This window comes from Delphinapterus leucas, chromosome 12 (assembly GCF_059928025.1).
Source record: "Delphinapterus leucas isolate spDelLeu-1000000601 "Yukka" chromosome 12, BTC_Dleu_Yukka2, whole genome shotgun sequence".
In the NCBI taxonomy this organism is placed as follows: domain Eukaryota; kingdom Metazoa; phylum Chordata; class Mammalia; order Artiodactyla; family Monodontidae; genus Delphinapterus; species Delphinapterus leucas.
Genome location: NC_143140.1, coordinates 22076502 through 22093876, shown reverse-complemented (window position 1 = coordinate 22093876; position 17375 = coordinate 22076502). Strand labels below are relative to the sequence as shown.

The following is a 17375-nucleotide window of genomic DNA, read 5'->3' as shown; positions in this document are numbered from 1 at the left end:
CAAGATCCAGCCTCATCCACCAGAACACAAGCACTAGTCCCCTCCACCAGGAAGCCTACACAACCCACTGAAACAACCTTAGCCACTGGGGACAGACATCAAAAACAATGGGAACTACGAACCTGTAGCCTGCAAAAAGGAGACCCCAAACACAGTAAGATAAGCAAAATGAGAAGACAGAAAAACACACAGCAGATGAAGGAGCAAGATAAAAACCCACCAGACCAAACAAATGAAGAGGAAACAGGCAGTCTACCTGAAAAAGAATTCAGAATCATGATAGTAAAGATGATCCAAAATCTTGGAAATAGAATAGACAAAATGCAAGAAACATTTAATAAGGACCTAGAAGAACTAAAGATGAAACAAACAACGATGAACACCACAGTAAATGAAATGACAAATACTCTCGATGGGATCAATAGCAGAATAACTGAGGCAGAAGAACGGATAAGTGACCTGGAAGATAACATAGTGGAAATAACTACTGCAGAGCAGAATAAAGAAAAAAGAATGAAAAGAACTGAGGATAGCCTCAGAGACCTCTGGGACAACATTAAACACACCAACATTCGAATTATAGGGGTTCCAGAAGAAGAGAAAAAGAGAGGGACTGAGAAAATATTTGAAGAGATTATAGTTGAAAACTTCCCTAATATGGGAAAGAAAATAGTTAATCAATTCCAGGAAGCACAGAGAGTCCCATACAGGATAAATCCAAGGAGAAATATGCCAAGACACATATTAATCAAACTATCAAAAATTAAATACAAAGAAAACATATTAAAAGCAGCAAGGGAAAAACAACAAATAACACACAAGGGAATCCCCATAAGGTTAACAGCTGACCTTTCAGCAGAAACTATGCAAGACAGAAGGCACTGGCAGGACATATTTAAAGTGATGAAGGAGAAAAATCTACAACCAAGGTTACTCTACCCAGCAAGGATCTCATTCAGATTTGATGGAGAAATTAAACCTTTACAGACAAGCAAAAGCTGAGAGGTCAGCACCACCAAACCAGCTGTACAACAACTGCTAAAGGAACTTCTCTAGGCAAGAAACACAAGAGAAGGAAAAGACCTACAATAACGAACCGAAAACAATTAAGAAAATGGGAATAGGAACATACATATAATTACCTAAACGTAAATGGACTAAATGCTCCCACCAAAAGACACAGATTGCCTGAATGGATACAAAAACAAGACCCATATATTTGTTGTCTACAAAAGACCCACTTCAGACCTAGAGACACATACAGACTGAAAGTAAGGGGATGGAAAAAGATATTTCATGCAAATGGAAACTAAAAGAAAGCTGGAGTAGCAATTCTCATATCAGACAAAATAGACTTAAAGATAAAGACTATTAGAAGAGACAAAGAAGGACACTACATAATGATCAAGGGATCGATCCAAGAAGAAGATATAACAATTGTAAATATTTATGCACCCAACATAGGAGCACCTCAGTACATAAGGCAAACACTAACAGCCATAAAAAGGGAAATCAACAGTAACACATTCATAGTAGGGGACTTTAACACCCCACTTTCACCAATGGACAGATCATCCAAAATGAAAATAAATAAGGAAACACAAGCTTTAAATGATACATTAAACAAGATGGACTTAATTGATATTTATAGGACATTCCATCCAAAAACAACAGAATACACATTTTTCTCAAGTGCTCATGGAACATTCTCCAGGATAGATCATATCTTGGGTCACAAATCAAGCCTTGGTAAATTTAAGAAAATTGAAATTGTATCAAGTATCTTTTCTGACCACAACGCCATGAGACTAGATATCAATTACAGGAAAAGATCTGTAAAAAATACAAACACATGGAGGGTAAACAATACACTACTTAATAATGAAATGATCACTAAAGAAAGCAAAGAGGAAATGAAAAAATACCTAGAAACAAATGACAATGGAGACACGACGACCCAAAATCTATGGGATGCAGCAAAAGCAGTTCTAATAGGGAAGTTTATCGCAATACAATCCTACCGTAAGAAACAGGAAACATCTCGAATAAACAACCTAACCTTGCACCTAAAGCAATTAGAAAAAGAAGAACAAAAAAAACCCAAAGTTAGCAGAAGGAAAGAAATCATAAAAATCAGATCAGAAATAAATGAAAAAGAAATGAAGGAAATGATAGCAAAGATCAATAAAACTAAAAGCTGGTTCTTTGAGAAGATAAACAAAATTGAGAAACCAGTAGCCAGACTCATCAAGAAAAAAAGGGAGAAGACTCAAATCAATAGAATTAGAAATGAAAAAGGAGAAGTAACAACTGACACTGCAGAAATACAAAAGATCATGAGAGATTACTACAATCAACTCTATGCCAATAAAATGGACAACCTGGAAGAAATGGACAAATTCTTAGAAATGCACAACCTGCCAAGACTGAATCAGGAAGAAACAGAAAATATGAACAGACCAATCACAAGCACTGAAATTGAAACTGTGATTAAAAATCTTCCAACAAACAAAAGCCCAGGACCAGATGGCTTCACAGGCGAATTCTATGAAACATTTAGAGAAGAGCTAATACCTATCCTTCTCAAACTCTTCCAAAATATAGCAGAGGGAGGAACACTCCGAAACTCATTCTACGAGGCCACCATCACCCTGATACCAAAACCAGACAAGGATACTACAAAAAAAAGAAAATTACAGACCGGTATCACTCACGATTATAGATAAAAAAAATCTGCAACAAGATACTAGCAAACAGAATCCAACAGCACATTAAACGGATCATGCACCATGATCAAGTGGGGTTTATCCAAGGAATGCAAGGAATCTTCAATATACGCAAATCAATGTGATACACCATAGTAACAAATTGAAGGAGAAAAACCATATGATCATCTCAATAGATGCAGAGAAAGCTTTCGACAAAATTCAACACCATTTATGATAAAAGCCCTTCAGAAAGTAGTCATAGAGGGAACTTTCCTCAACATAATAAAGGCCATATATGACAAACCCACAGCCAACATCGTCCTCAATGGTGAAAAACTGAAACCATTTCCACTAAGATCAGGAACAAGACAAGGTTGCCCACTCTCACCACTCTTATTCAACATAGTTTTGGAAGTTTTAGCCACAGCAATCAGAGAAGAAAAGGAAATAAAAGGAATCCAAATCGGAAAAGAAGAAGTAAAGCTGTCACTTTTGCAGATGACATGATACTATACATAGAGAATCCTAAAGATGCTACCAGAAAACTACTAGAGCTAATCAATGAATTTGGTAACGTAGCTGGATACAAAATTAATGCACAGAAATCTCTGGCATTCCTATACACTAATGAAGAAAAATCTGAAAGTGAAATCAAGAAAACACTCCCATTTACCATTGCAATAAAAAGAATAAAATGTCTAGGAATAAACCTACCTAAGGAGACAAAAGACCTGTATGCAGAAAATTATAAGACACTGACGAAAGAAATTAAAGATGATACAAATAGATGGAGAGATATACCATGTTCTTGGATTGGAAGAATCAACACTGTGAAAATGACTCTACTACCCAAAGCAATCTACAGATTCAATGTAATCCCTATGAAACTACCACTGGCATTTTTCACAGAACTAGAACAAAAAATTTCACAATTTGTATGGAAACACAAAATACCCCGAATAGCCAAGGCAATCTTGAGAATGAAAAGCGGAGCTGGAGGAATCAGGCTCCCTGACTTTAGGAGTCTGCCTGCTGATGCAGGGGGCGTAGGTTCATGCCCCCGTCGGGAAGATCCCACATGCCACAGAGCGGGTGGGCCCGTGAGCCGTGGCCGCTGAGCCTGTGCGTCTGGAGCCTGTGCTCTGCAGCGGGAGAGGCCACAACGGTGAGAGGCCCGCGTACTGCCAAAAAAAAAAAAAAAAAAAAGAAGAAAAAAACCAACAGGATGTTTTCCCACTGTTTAATAATATTTAGTGAGATTGTTTTTTGTTTGTTTGTGATTGTTTGTGAACACTTAGCATATACAATTTAAAGAATGTCAGCTCTGTGCAAAACACTGTCCTAGACTTATCCACTTATTCATTTCATTATTATCAAGCCATATGTTTAAGTAGAGCCTATTAAAAACAGATCTTCCCTTGCCATGGATAATATGATGAACCTTTGTAATTTAATCCAGAAGTAAAATTATACCGACAAACTTCCCAGTTTCTGTAATTGTTCTGGGGGTCTCTAAGGATTTATTCAGTAGCTGCAACTCAGACATGCTTTATAACTTCATACTCTTAAATGATTTATTTAATTTATCTAAAATTAGCAATCACTCACAAAATAAAAAATCATGCTGTAGGCAAATCCCACCTCTCAAATAACAATTAAACAATATTCAAGGAGATAAGCTAGAATGATCCCAGGTCTGCAGGTTTATCCCAGCGCCAGTTCAGAAAATTTCATCCTCAGTGAATTTTTTCTTTCAGGTTGGAGTCACCCTTTCCTGTGTCTGAATGACTAGCATTCTCTTCCACTCAAAACTCCCTTTTTCTGCAAAAATCTGAAAAAAGTTTTCTGAAGTTTAGTCCATTTGTTTGAAAATCCATTATTCTATCTTAAAAGTCTCTAAGGGTATCATTTATGGCACTGTCTCATAACTTTATCATATCTGAATAAGTGACTCATGTGCTCCAGATAAAGCTTGTGGCAAGCTCTAACTGGGAGGGAATGCAAGGAGATGGGTGCAGGTAAGGGGCATTAAGGCTGGCAGGCCAACCAGAAGCCTTGTCAGCATGTTTGCTGGAGTCAACAGAAAATGTGGCTGATAACACACTTCATGTTTACATATAGGAACTGACTAGAATTCAAGGACTCACATTAAGAAATGGTGGCTTAGAGGTGACAGGGAAAATACTTGTAATCAAGAATCAGATTTGTATCACTTAGGATCATAAAGTATGTATCTTATTCAATCAACCCATTATTATCTATATTATTGAAGGGTGAGGGCTAAGACTAAGATGATGCTCCAGAATATCATAAAACCTCTTTCCAGCTTCAACTTTCTTCCTCCATTTTTATTAACTTAGTTTACAGGTAACAAAATGGAATCATTTTCTGCCTTCCTTCCACCTAAGAGAAATACTAAGAAGTAGTGAAATTTCAGAACCATGTAACATAAGAGGCAAGGAAGAAAAATCATTACCACCTGAAATACTTAGTAAATGTTTAAAATAAGTCATCAAAGGTAGTGAACATTCAAAAAGTGAAGAAATGCCAAAAAGCATGATCTACAAAAGAAAAAAGTTAGACTTCATTACATTTAAAAACTTCTCTGCAAAAGACTGTTAAGAGAATGAAAAGGCAAGCCACAGACTGAGAGAATGTCTTTGCAAAAGGTATCTAATAAAGAACTGGTGTGCAAAATATACAAAGAACATTTAAAATTCAACAATAAGAAAGCAAACAACCAATTAAAAGTGGATACAAGAACTGAACCGGCAACTCACCAAAGAAAGTTTACAGAAATCAAACAAGCATATGAAAGGACGTTCAACATCATATATCACTGGGGAACACAAATTAAAACAATGTGATACCACTACATACCTGTTATAAAGCCTAAAATCCAAACAGTGACAACACTAAATGCTGGCGAAGACGTGGAGCAATAAGAATTCTCATCATTGCTGGTGGGAATGCAAATGGCACAGCCACTTTGGAAGACCGTCTGGCCATTCCTTACAGAACTAACCATAGTATTAGCAGACGATCTGTCAGTTGTGCTCCTTGGTATTTATCCAAAGGAGCTGAAAACTTCCACAAAAAAATCTGTACATGAATTTTTACAGCACCTTTATTCATAGCTGCCAAAATTTGGAAGGAACCAACATGTCCTTTAATAAGTGAATGACTAAACAAACTGTGGTATGCCCAGACAATTCAATATCACTCAATAAAAAAAGAAATGAGCTATCAAACCATGAAAAGATATGGAGGAACATTAAGTGCATATCGGTAAGTGAAAAAAGCCAATCTGGAAAGGCAACATGCTGTATGATTCCAACTATATGACATTCTGGAAAAGGCAAAACTATGGAAATAGAAAAAAAGATTAGTGTTACAGGCAGAGATAGCGAGAGAAGGGATGAATAGGTGGAGCACAGGAAATACTTTAGGGCAGTGAAATTATTCTGTATGATACTGTAATGGTGAATACCTGTCATTATACATTTGCCAAAACCCATAGACTATGCAACACAAAGAGTGAATCTTAATATAAACTATGCAATTTAGTTAATAGTAATGCATCAGTACTGGCTCATCAACTGTAACAAATATTGCAAGATGTTAATAATAGAGAAATTGGAGGATGGGGTGGGGGATATGTGGGAACTCTCTGTGCTTTAGCTCACTTATCCTATAAACCTAAAACTGATCAATTGTTTTTAGAGAGATGAAATGATGCTGGATGTTATAAGCATTCATGAGGACAAATAAACCCAGACTAACAATATTTGTGTTGCTGTTTTGTTTTGTTTTGACTCATTTTAGTGCTTGCTTAGAATACTTATGCTAGCAAGATATACATAAAAAAGCAAAATAAACAGGTTAAAGATGGTAGAATGGAAGGATGTGCACTCACTCCCTCTTGCGAGAGCACCGGAATCACAACTAACTGCTGAACAATCATTGACAGGAAGACACTGGAACTCACCAAAAAGGACACCCCACATCCAAAGGAGAAGCCACAGTGAGATGGTAGAAGGGGCGCAATCACAATAAAATCAAATCCAATAACTGTGGGTGGGTGACTCACAAACTGGTGAACAATTATACCACAGAAGTACACCCACTGGAGTGAAGGTTCTGAGCCCCACATCAGGCTTCCCAACCTGGGGGTAGGGCAACAGGAGTAGGAATTCACAGAAAATCAGATACTGAAGGCTAGTGGGATTTGATTGCAGGACTTCAACAGGACTGGGGGAAATACAGACTCCACTCTTGGAGGACACACACAAAGTAGTGTGATCATCAGGACGCAGTGGAAGGAGCAGTGACCACATAAGAGACTGAACCAGACCTACCTGCTATTGTTGGAGGGTCTCCTGAAGAACGGCAGGTGGCTGTGGCTATTGTGGGGACAAGGACAATGGCAGCAGAAGTTCTGGGAAGTACTCCTGGGTGTGAGCCCTTCTAGAGTCAGCAATTAGCCCCACCAAAGAGCCCGGGTAGGCTCCAGTGCTGGGTCACCTCAGGCCAAACAGTGAACAGGGAAGAAACTCAGCCCCACCCATCAGCAGACAAGCAGATTAAAGTTTTATTGAGCTCTGCCCACCAGAGCAACACCCAGCTGTACCCACCACCTGTCCCTCCCATGAGTAAGCTTGCACAAGCCACTCAGATAGCCTCATCCACCAGAGGGCAGACAGCAGAAGCAAGAAGAACTACAATCCTGCAGCCTGTGGTACAAAAACAACATTCACAGAAAGACGAGATGAAAAGGTGCTATGTACCAGATGAAGGAAAAAGATAAAACCCCAGAAAAACAACTAAATAAAGTGGAGATAGGCAACCTTCCAGAAAATAATTCAGAATAATGACAGTGAAGGTGATCCAGGACCTCAGGAAAAGAATGGAGGCAAAGACCGTGAAGATGGAAGAAATGTTTAACAAAGACCTAGAAGAATTAAAAAACAAAGAAACAGATGAATAATACAATAACCAAAATGAAAAATACACTGAAAGGAATCAAGAGCAGAATAACTGAGGCAGAAAAATGGATAAGTGACCTGGAAGACAGAATGGTGGAATTCACTGCTGCAGAAGAGAATAAAGAAAAAAGAAAGAAAAGAAATGAAGACCGCCTAAGAGACCTCTGGGACAACATTAAATGCATCAACATTTGCATTGTAGGAGTGCTAGGAGGAGAAGAGAGAGAGAAAGGACCCAAGAACATATTTGAAGTGATTATAGTTGAAAACTTGCCTAACATAGGAAAGGAAATAGCCACCCAAGTCCAGGAAGTGCAAAGAGTACCAGGCACGATAAACCCAAGGAGAAACATGCCAAGACACATAGTAATCGAACTGACAAAATGTAAAGACAAAGAAAAATTATTAAAAGCAACAAGGGAAAAATGACAAAAAATATACAAGGGAACTCCCATAAGGTTAACAGCTGATTTCACAGCAGGAACTCTACAAGCCAGAAAAGAGTGGCAAGACACATGTAAAGTGATGAAAAGGAAGGAAACTACAACCAAGATTACTCTACCCATCAAGGATCTCATTCAGATTCAAAAGAGAAATCAACAGCTTTACAGACAAACAAAAGCTCAGAGAATTCACATCACCAAACCAGGTCTACAACAAATGCTAAAGGAACATCTCTAAGTGCGAAACACAAGAGAAGGAAAGGACCTACAAAAACGAACCCAAAACAATTAAGAAAATGGTATTAGGAACATATGCATCAATAATTACCTTAAATGTGAATGGATTAAATACTCCAACCAAAAGATACAGGCTCTCTGAATGGATAATAAACAAGACCCATATATATGCTGTCTGTAAGAGACCCACTTCAGACCTAGGGACACATACAGACTGAAGGTGAGGGGATGGAAAAAGATATTCCATGCAAATGGAAATCAAAAGAAAGCTGGATTAGCAATACTCATATCAGACAAAATAGACTTTAAAGAATATTACAAGAGACAAGGAAGGACACTACATAATGATCAACGGATCAATCCGAGAAGAAAATATAACAATTATAAATATATATGCACCCAACATAGAAGCACCTCAATACATAAGGCAAATGCTAACAGCTATAAAAGAGGAAACTGACAGTAACACAAAAATAGTGGGGGACGTTAACACCTCACTTACACAAATGGACAGATCGTCCAGACAGAAAACTGATAAGAAAACACAAGCTTTAAATGATACAAGTGACCCTGTATATTTAATTGAAAAAAGACATTCCATCCGAAAACAGCAGATTACACTTTCTTCTCAAGTGCACATGGAACATTCTCCAGGATAGATCACATCTTGGGTCACAAATCAAGCCTCGGTAAATTTAAGAAAATTGAAATCATATCAAGCATGTTTTCTGACCACAATGCTCTGAGATTAGAAATCAATTACAGGGGAAAAAAATGTAAGAAACACAAACACATGAGGCTAAACAATACATTACTAAATAACTGAGAAATCACTGAAGAAATAAAAGAGGAAATCAAAAACTACCTAGAGACAAATGACAATGAAAACATGATGATAAAAAACCTATGGGATGCAACAAAAACAGTTCTAAGGGGGAAGTTTATAGCAATACAATTCTACCTCAAGAAAAATCTCAAATAAACAACCTAACCTTACACACAAAGGAACTAAAGAAAGAAGAACAAACAAAACCCAAAGTTAGTAGAAGGAATGAAATCAAAAAGATCAGAGCAGAAATAAATGAAATAGAAACAAAGAAAACAATAGCAAAGATTAACAAAACTAAAAGCTGGTTCTTTGAGAAGATAAACAAAATTGATAAACCTTTAGCCAGACTCATCAAGAAAAAGAGGGAGAGAACTCAAATCAATAAAATTAGAAATGAAAAAGGAGAAGTGACAACGGACACCACAGAAATACAAGCATCATAAGAGATTACTACAAGCAACTCTATGCCAATAAAATGGACAACCTGGAAGAAACGGACAAATTCTTAGAAACGTATAACCTCCAAAAATGAACCAGGAAGAAGTAGAAAATATGAACAGACCAATCACAGGTAATGAAGTTGAAACTGTGAATAAAAGCCTTCCAAAAAACAAAAGTCCAGGACCAGACGGCTTCACAGGTGAATTCTATCAAACATTTAGAGCAGAACTAACACCAATCCTTCTCAAACTCTTGCAAAAAATTGCAAAGAACACTCCCAAACTCATTCTACAAGGCTACCATCACCCTGATACCAAAACCAGACAAAGTTACTACAAAAAAAAAGAAAATTACAGACCAATATCACTGATGAATATAGATGCAAAAGTCTTCAACAAAATACTAGCAAATGGAATCCAACAACACATTAAAAGGATGATACACCATGATCAAGTAGGGTTTATCCCAGGGGTGCAAAAATGCTTCAGTATACGCAAATCAATCAGTGTAATACACCATATTAACAAACTGAAGAATAAAAACGATATGGTCATCTCAATAGATTCAGAAAAAGCTTTCGACAAAATTCAACAACAATTTATGATTAAAAAAAAACTCTCCAGAAAGTGGGCATAGAGGCAACCTGCCTCAACATAATAAAAGCCATATATGACAAACCCACAGCAAACCTGACTCTCAATGGTGAAAAACTTGAAAGCATTTCCTCTAAGATCAGGAACAAGACAAGGATGTCCACGCTCACCACTATTATTCAACATAGCTTTGGAAGTTCTAGCCACTGCAATCAGAGAAGAAAAAGAAATAAAACGAGTACAAACTGGAAAAGAAGAAGTAAAACTGTTGCTGTTTGCAGATGACAGGATACTATACATAGAAAATACTAAAGATGCTACCAGAAAACTACTAAAGCTAATCAATGAATTTGGTAAAGTTGCAGGATACAAAATGAATGCACAGAAATCTCTTGCATTCCTATACACTAACAGTGAAAGATCAGAAAGAGAAATTAAGGAAACAGTACCATTCACCATTGCAACAAAACGAATAAAATACCTAGAAATAAACTTACCTAAGGAGGTAAAAGACCTGTACTCAGAAAACTATAAGACACTGATGAAAGAAATCAAAGATGACACAAACAGATGGAGACATATACCATGTTCTTGGATGGGAAGAATCAATATTATGAAAAAGACTACACTACCCAAAGTGATCTACAAATTCAATGCATTCCCTATCAAATTAACAATGGCAGTTTTTACAGAGCTAGAAAGGGAAATCTTAAAATTTGCATGGAGACACAGAAGACCCCAAATATCCAAAGCAATCTTCAGGAGAATAAAACAGACCTGGAGGGGTCAGGCTCCCTGACTTCAGGTTATACTACAAAGCTACAGTCATCAAGACAATATGGTACTGGCACAAAAACAGAAGTATTGATCAATGGAACAGGATAGAAAGCCCAGAAATAAACCCATGCACCTATGGTCAACAAATCTATGACAAAGGAAGCAAGGATATACAATGGAGAAAAGACAGTCTGTTCAATAAGTGGTTCTGGGAAAACTGGACAGCTACGTGTAAAAGAATGAAACTAGAACACTCCGTAACAACATACACAAAAATAAACTCAAAATGGATTAACGACCTAAATGTAAGACCAGATACCAGAAAACTCTTAGAGGAAAACATGGGAAGAACACACTTTGACATAAATCACAGCAAGATGTTTTCTGACCCACCTCCCAGAGTAATGGAAATAAAAACAAAAATAAACAAATGGGACCTAATGAAACTTCAAAGCTTTTGCACAGCAAAGGAAACCATAAACAAGACGGAAAGACAACCCTCAGAAGGGGAGAAAATATTTGCAAATGAATCAATGGACAAAGGATTAATTGTCAAAAAATACAAACAGCCCATGCAGCTCAATATTAAAAAAACAAACAACCCAATCAAAAAATGGGAAGAAGACCTAAGTATACATTTCTCCAAAGAAGACATACAGATGACCAAGAGGCACATGAAAAGCTGTGCAACATCACTGATTATTAGAGAAATATAAATCAAAACTACAATGAGATATCACCTCACACCAGTTAGAATGGGCATCATCAGAAAATCTACAAACAACAAATGCTGGAGAGGGTGTGGAGAAAAGGGAACCCTCTTGCACTGTTGGTGGGAATGTAAACTGATACATCCACTATGGAGAACAGTATGGAGGTTCCTTAAAAAACTAAAAATAGAATTACCAAATGACTCAGCAATCCCACTACTGGGCATATAGCGAGAGAAAACCATAATTCAAAAAGACACATGCACCCCAATGTTCATTGCAGCACTATTTACAATAGTCAGGTCATGTATGCAACCTAAATGTCCATCAACAGACAAATGGATAAAGATGTGGTACATATATACAATGGAATATTAGTCAGCCCTAAAAAGGAATGAAATGGGGTCATTTGTAGAGACGTGGTTGGATCTAGAGACTGTCATACAGAGTGAAGTAAGTCAGAAAAAGAAAAAAAAAAGTCATACATTAATGCGTATATGTGGAATCTAGAAAAATGGTAGAGATGATCTGGTTTGCAGGGCAGAAATAGAGACAGATATAGAGAACAAACGTATAACACCAAGGGGGTAGGCGGGGGTGGTGGTTGTGCTGTGATGAATTGGGAGATTGGGATTGACATATATACACTAATATGTATAAAATAGATAAGTAATAAGAACATGCTATATGGAAAAAGTAAATAAAATAAAATTCAAGTCTAAGAAAAAGGATTAAACACAACTTATTACATTTTGAGAGTTAAAAATCAAATGGGGTATCTCTGTTTAATATTAGCTTGATGTACATTATTTTCAAGTAAAATCCATAAAGATATACTTTCTATTTTTAATGTTATTATGGCTTGACTTAACATTTTTATCACATTACATAGCTAGAAGTTACTTATGTAAAGAAGAAAGAGCATATTAATATATCAGAAGTATATAACTAAAATACTGTTGTTTGCCATTGATAGGTTTCTGGGGAGTCCCAGTATATAGCATTGCCATCTCCACTCAAGTTCTAAACCCACTGGGAAATAAGAAAATCGAGTAAAGCACCTGGGGCCAAAGTATCGCCAATCATTAAGGTGATATTGGAGAATGAGACTTATTTCCAAGGACAAATAGATTTCCTAATCCCAAGCACCAGAATTAATCCAACTTACTCTCAACCATGGCAGTGCTGGCAGAATTATAGTAATAATAGTACAGAGAAGGCTGCCCCTGGAGACGACGTCCAGGTTCCAGAATAAAGGGAGAGGAAAGGGCTGAGCTATACATGCCCAGTTAATATTCCCAAATTCAGCAACCAGCTTGTCCTTCCACCCATCTTTTTGCCCTCAACTCCCTGTCCCAGGGAAAGGGGGCCTGAAGATGGAGGGAAGCCAGAATTGTTTTGCTAATAGCTCTCCCTTCAGTGAGAGGAAACATCAGAAGAAGAGAAATCACTGCTTCAGCTTTGTGCAATATATTTTAAAATTTGAAATTCTAAATGATGAGCAGTTAAAAAAGTAAATAAACCAATAACCTATATCTGGTAAGCCAAGAAAACATGAGGAACTACTTGGAAAAGTTAAGGATGACAAGGAAATTCAAAGTTAATAATTATAGTGTAACAGTAAATAGAAGTATAAGCTAAGAAAAGTTAACTTTTTTCTTTTTTTATAATGGCTGTACATACAAACACAGGGGCAAGGCTGGTATATTTGACAGATAAAACATCTCATTTTTAAAGAGCTCCATCTTCTCGGCAGCAAAATTATTTTCAGTAATAAATCCTAATATGAAATCAATAATAACTGTGGGAAGAAAATAAATGCAGAATTTAAAATTTTATTTTAACTTTGTATATCTAGATTTACCTATCTATATCACGTATATGCATGCATCTTCTATATATACATAATATCATTCCATTAAAAAAAGTAAAACCAAATATTATAGTAAAAAAAGGATTAGATGAATACTTTTTAATTAATGTATTTTTGACAAAGTAGGGAAAAAATCTTATACCTACATATTGAGCTGTCACAGTAATAAATAATAACAATATTGTGATTATCAATGACTTCATGAATATGGATTTTGTTTACATATTCATGTTCAAAAGGCAATATAGCCAGATTTTTGTCAATCTATCTTCACTCATAGCTGATTGAAAAAACTATTTTATTAATGTTTATTTAATTAATTTATGAAGCACCAAATATACAAATAAGGTTAGAAAGGTGTTAAAATAAGTTGGGTAGCAGTTAATGAAAACCCCCTTTTACACTGAATTTCAGAATTTGCAATATTATTGAAGGCCTTATTTCACCAGGATTGATTGTAGCAGCTTTCAAATGCCTTTGCACTTGAAAAAATTTCACTAAAATGTCTACACCAGAAAAATTCATCATAAATCTTGATTACATTCTGTAAAAACTTCCAAATTTTTTCTTCCTGAAAATATCAGAGGAAAAGATTAAACGATGACAAACTCTGACATTATTTGGTCCACCTTTTTAGAAAAAAACATTCAATTTTTGGTAAAAACAATGACTACATTCAACTTAGTCATCTTTATTTCTTCTGGCAATGTAAGAGCATCTTTTATCATGCCTAATGATTTTCTTTAATATTTGTGTCCTTCTTCTCTGTAAATACCAATTTCCTTACATTTTATTCTTGCATGGCTAACATTCTTCAGAGAGTTTGTCCATCACTAATCATTGGGGAATAATTTTAGATTTTGTATTTCACTCTTCAAGGCTAATTGTTTGCAAATATTTTTGTGTTTACAGAAAATGTCAAAATTTAAATAACTGTAGTTCTGTTTCTTAGTATTTACAATTAGCATGCTATTGTTGTTTATTTCAAATGTCTAAACATAAGCATATGTAGTACCACAGAATTGGAGGTACTGACAGGACGCAAAAGTAGTTCAAATGGTTCCAAACCATTATAAATTTACTCTGGAACCTAATGCAAGCTTGGGTGTTAGGGGCCTTCTTTATAATTTCTTCCCAAAGTAACAATGCTATTAAAATATAAATAATTAAAATGTGATAATTTCAATCTTATAGATCTGAAGTTGTTTTTTATTTATTTATTTTTAACATCTTTATTGGAGTATAATTTCTTTACAATGGTGTGTTAGTTTCTGCTTTGTAACAAAGTGATTCAGTTATACATATACATATGTTCCCATATCTCTTCCCTCTTGTGTCTCCCTCCCTCCCACCCTCCCTATCCCACCCCTCTACATGGTCACAAAGCACCAAGCTGATCTCCCTGTGAAGTTTTTATATATTACATATATAAAAATAAGACATTAACCTCAGCAATTGTTTAAAATATGGATTAACAAACGGTTTCTTTAAAGAGCCAGATAGCAAAAATTTTAGGCTTTTTGCAGGCCAAAAGCAAAACTGAAAGTAATTTGTAGGTCGTTGCATAACAAGAGAAAAAAAATTTTTCACAATTTTTTGTCAACCACTTAAAAATGTATTTATATTATGTTATATTCTGGATGTGGGCCATAGACCATAGTTTGCCAACCCCTCCCTGTTTAGAGCTTAGGCAAACAAAAACTTGAGAGTGATGAATATTTTAAGCATTGACATTGTTTAGAATGCCAGGGCAATGTAATTTTTTAAAATATACAGTCAGTTTTATTTTTTTTTATTTATCTACAGAAAATGCAATCCCTGTTATTGTTTGCAATTAAACAACTTCTATAGGGCTACCATTGGATATCAGTAAGAGGGCAATGGAAACTGGCTTTTTTAAAACATTTAGCCCATAGAATATGATCCCTCTCTCTCTCTCTCTCTCTCCCTCTGGCTCTTAACTTTCTGTCTCTTGGTGGGTCATTGTTTTGTTTTGTTTTCATTATCAGAGTACCTAGTAAACTACTAATAAAAGATGCAAAGCAAACTGAAAAGGTCAGAAAAACCACAGCTTAATAAATGATGGCTCTATTTTTTTTTTTGCCTCTTAGTTAATATTCTCTGAGTTTAGTAGAAAAATCCTTATGCTGTACTTGAATTCAATAAACTCAGAATGTGGGTTCATCTCACTCTGAATAATCCATATCACTACACAAAAAGAAACGAGGCAGAATATTCAGTTGTTATAGATAGACTACTTTTAGTAAATAATCTCTTTAAATTGTTTTAATGTAGGATTTAATATGTGCTAAATCTGTTAGCCAAATAATAGTTATTTGCCTATTATTTGCTGGCAATAATATGAGTGCAAAATGCCCATGAGTCTCCAATAGAAAAAAATTGTTTAAAACTGTGGATAATATTCACAACCTGCTGTTGAATGAAGAGAGAAAACAGATGTCTTTTAAGTCTTTTTACCTCTGAGGTTCTATGACACTGTTATATAATGTCATCAACTGGTAAATTAAAAAAACAAATTATCAGTATAGTATTAGATTATGAACCATTTATAATTGTAACAGAGAAACAAATGAGAGGAAATTAAAAGTACAATAAATACTAAAGTCTGACAGACTAAATCAAGGAAGCTCATTGGTCTACTTCCCTTTTTGAATATCTAAATAAACAAATATGCACTTTTAGGGCAAAGTAAATGAATTGGTTTATTTTGTATAATAACATCCTAACACTGAAAGGGCTAGGAGTAGAGGTTGAATGGCCCAGGCAATCACTTTTGGCAAGTTTCACCTCTTAGCCTAAAAAAATCGCTAATCATCCATTGTTAACGAATTTTCCTCATTGCAATTTAGGAATAATTCAAACACTGTGTAAATATGTTCAGTAGAGACTTTAATAAACAGCTTCCTATATGAAACTCAGGTTTGATGTAGTAACAAAGGGAAAACGTGAAGGTGTTTAGATACCTCATGGGAGAGTATTCTCAGGACATAGACATATTAATAAATCAACTGTCAAATTATGTGTATATTAATCAAAACCAGAGTTGAGTCTTAAGACACGTGAAAAGCATTTCACAAATAAACTTTTTTAAATTAACCTGTTTCATGTTTTAAATAGATGATTCAAGTCATAAAAAAATAATTCTAAGAGTTTAGGATTTTTTTGAAAATGTAACAAAGATTAAGAACCTAAGGAATTGATCTCTGGTCTTTTGCCTCAGCTGGAAATAACCCTAAACCAGGGGTGAAAAGCAAGCCACATTCACTCACCACCTGGTTTTGGAAATAAAAGTTGGGGAAACTCAAGCATACCCATTCATTTACACATTGTCTCTGGCTGCTTTTAAGCTACCACAGCAAAGATGAGTTTTTGTAACAGGTTGCATGGCCAAAAAGTCTAAAATATTTACTACCTGGCCCTTTACAGGAAAAGTTTGCTAACCACTGGCCTATACTAACAAATTCAATTTTTGAAAAAGGAAATAAACACTACAAGGACATTAAAAGTGAAGTGGGATAAGTTACTTTACAAATTGTCATCTTTGTACTATAAGCATACGACATTCCTGACACATGTATTAACTACCAACATGATATTTGTGTCCTAATGGGGAAAAGAAACCGGAATCTCTGAATCCATATGCAGGTTGGGGTTCCCCTTTTTATATTCTTAGATCCCGACTATTCTGTTCTCTTCTAAGAATCAACTTTTCTGATCAAAAAATAATCAGTACCTTAAATCCAAGTCTCCATTCTACA

General features: G+C 35.7%; 1 long non-coding RNA gene and 1 pseudogene across 4 annotated transcripts in view; both read right to left on the bottom strand.

Annotated features, from left to right (window-relative positions):
• The window catches only part of LOC149747846 (uncharacterized), a 325556-nt gene that overhangs the window by 185201 nt on the left and 122980 nt on the right, over nt 1-17375 (bottom strand). The window lies entirely within an intron of this gene.
• The window catches only part of LOC149747847 (large ribosomal subunit protein uL16-like), a 41631-nt pseudogene continuing 26352 nt past the window's right edge, over nt 2097-17375 (bottom strand).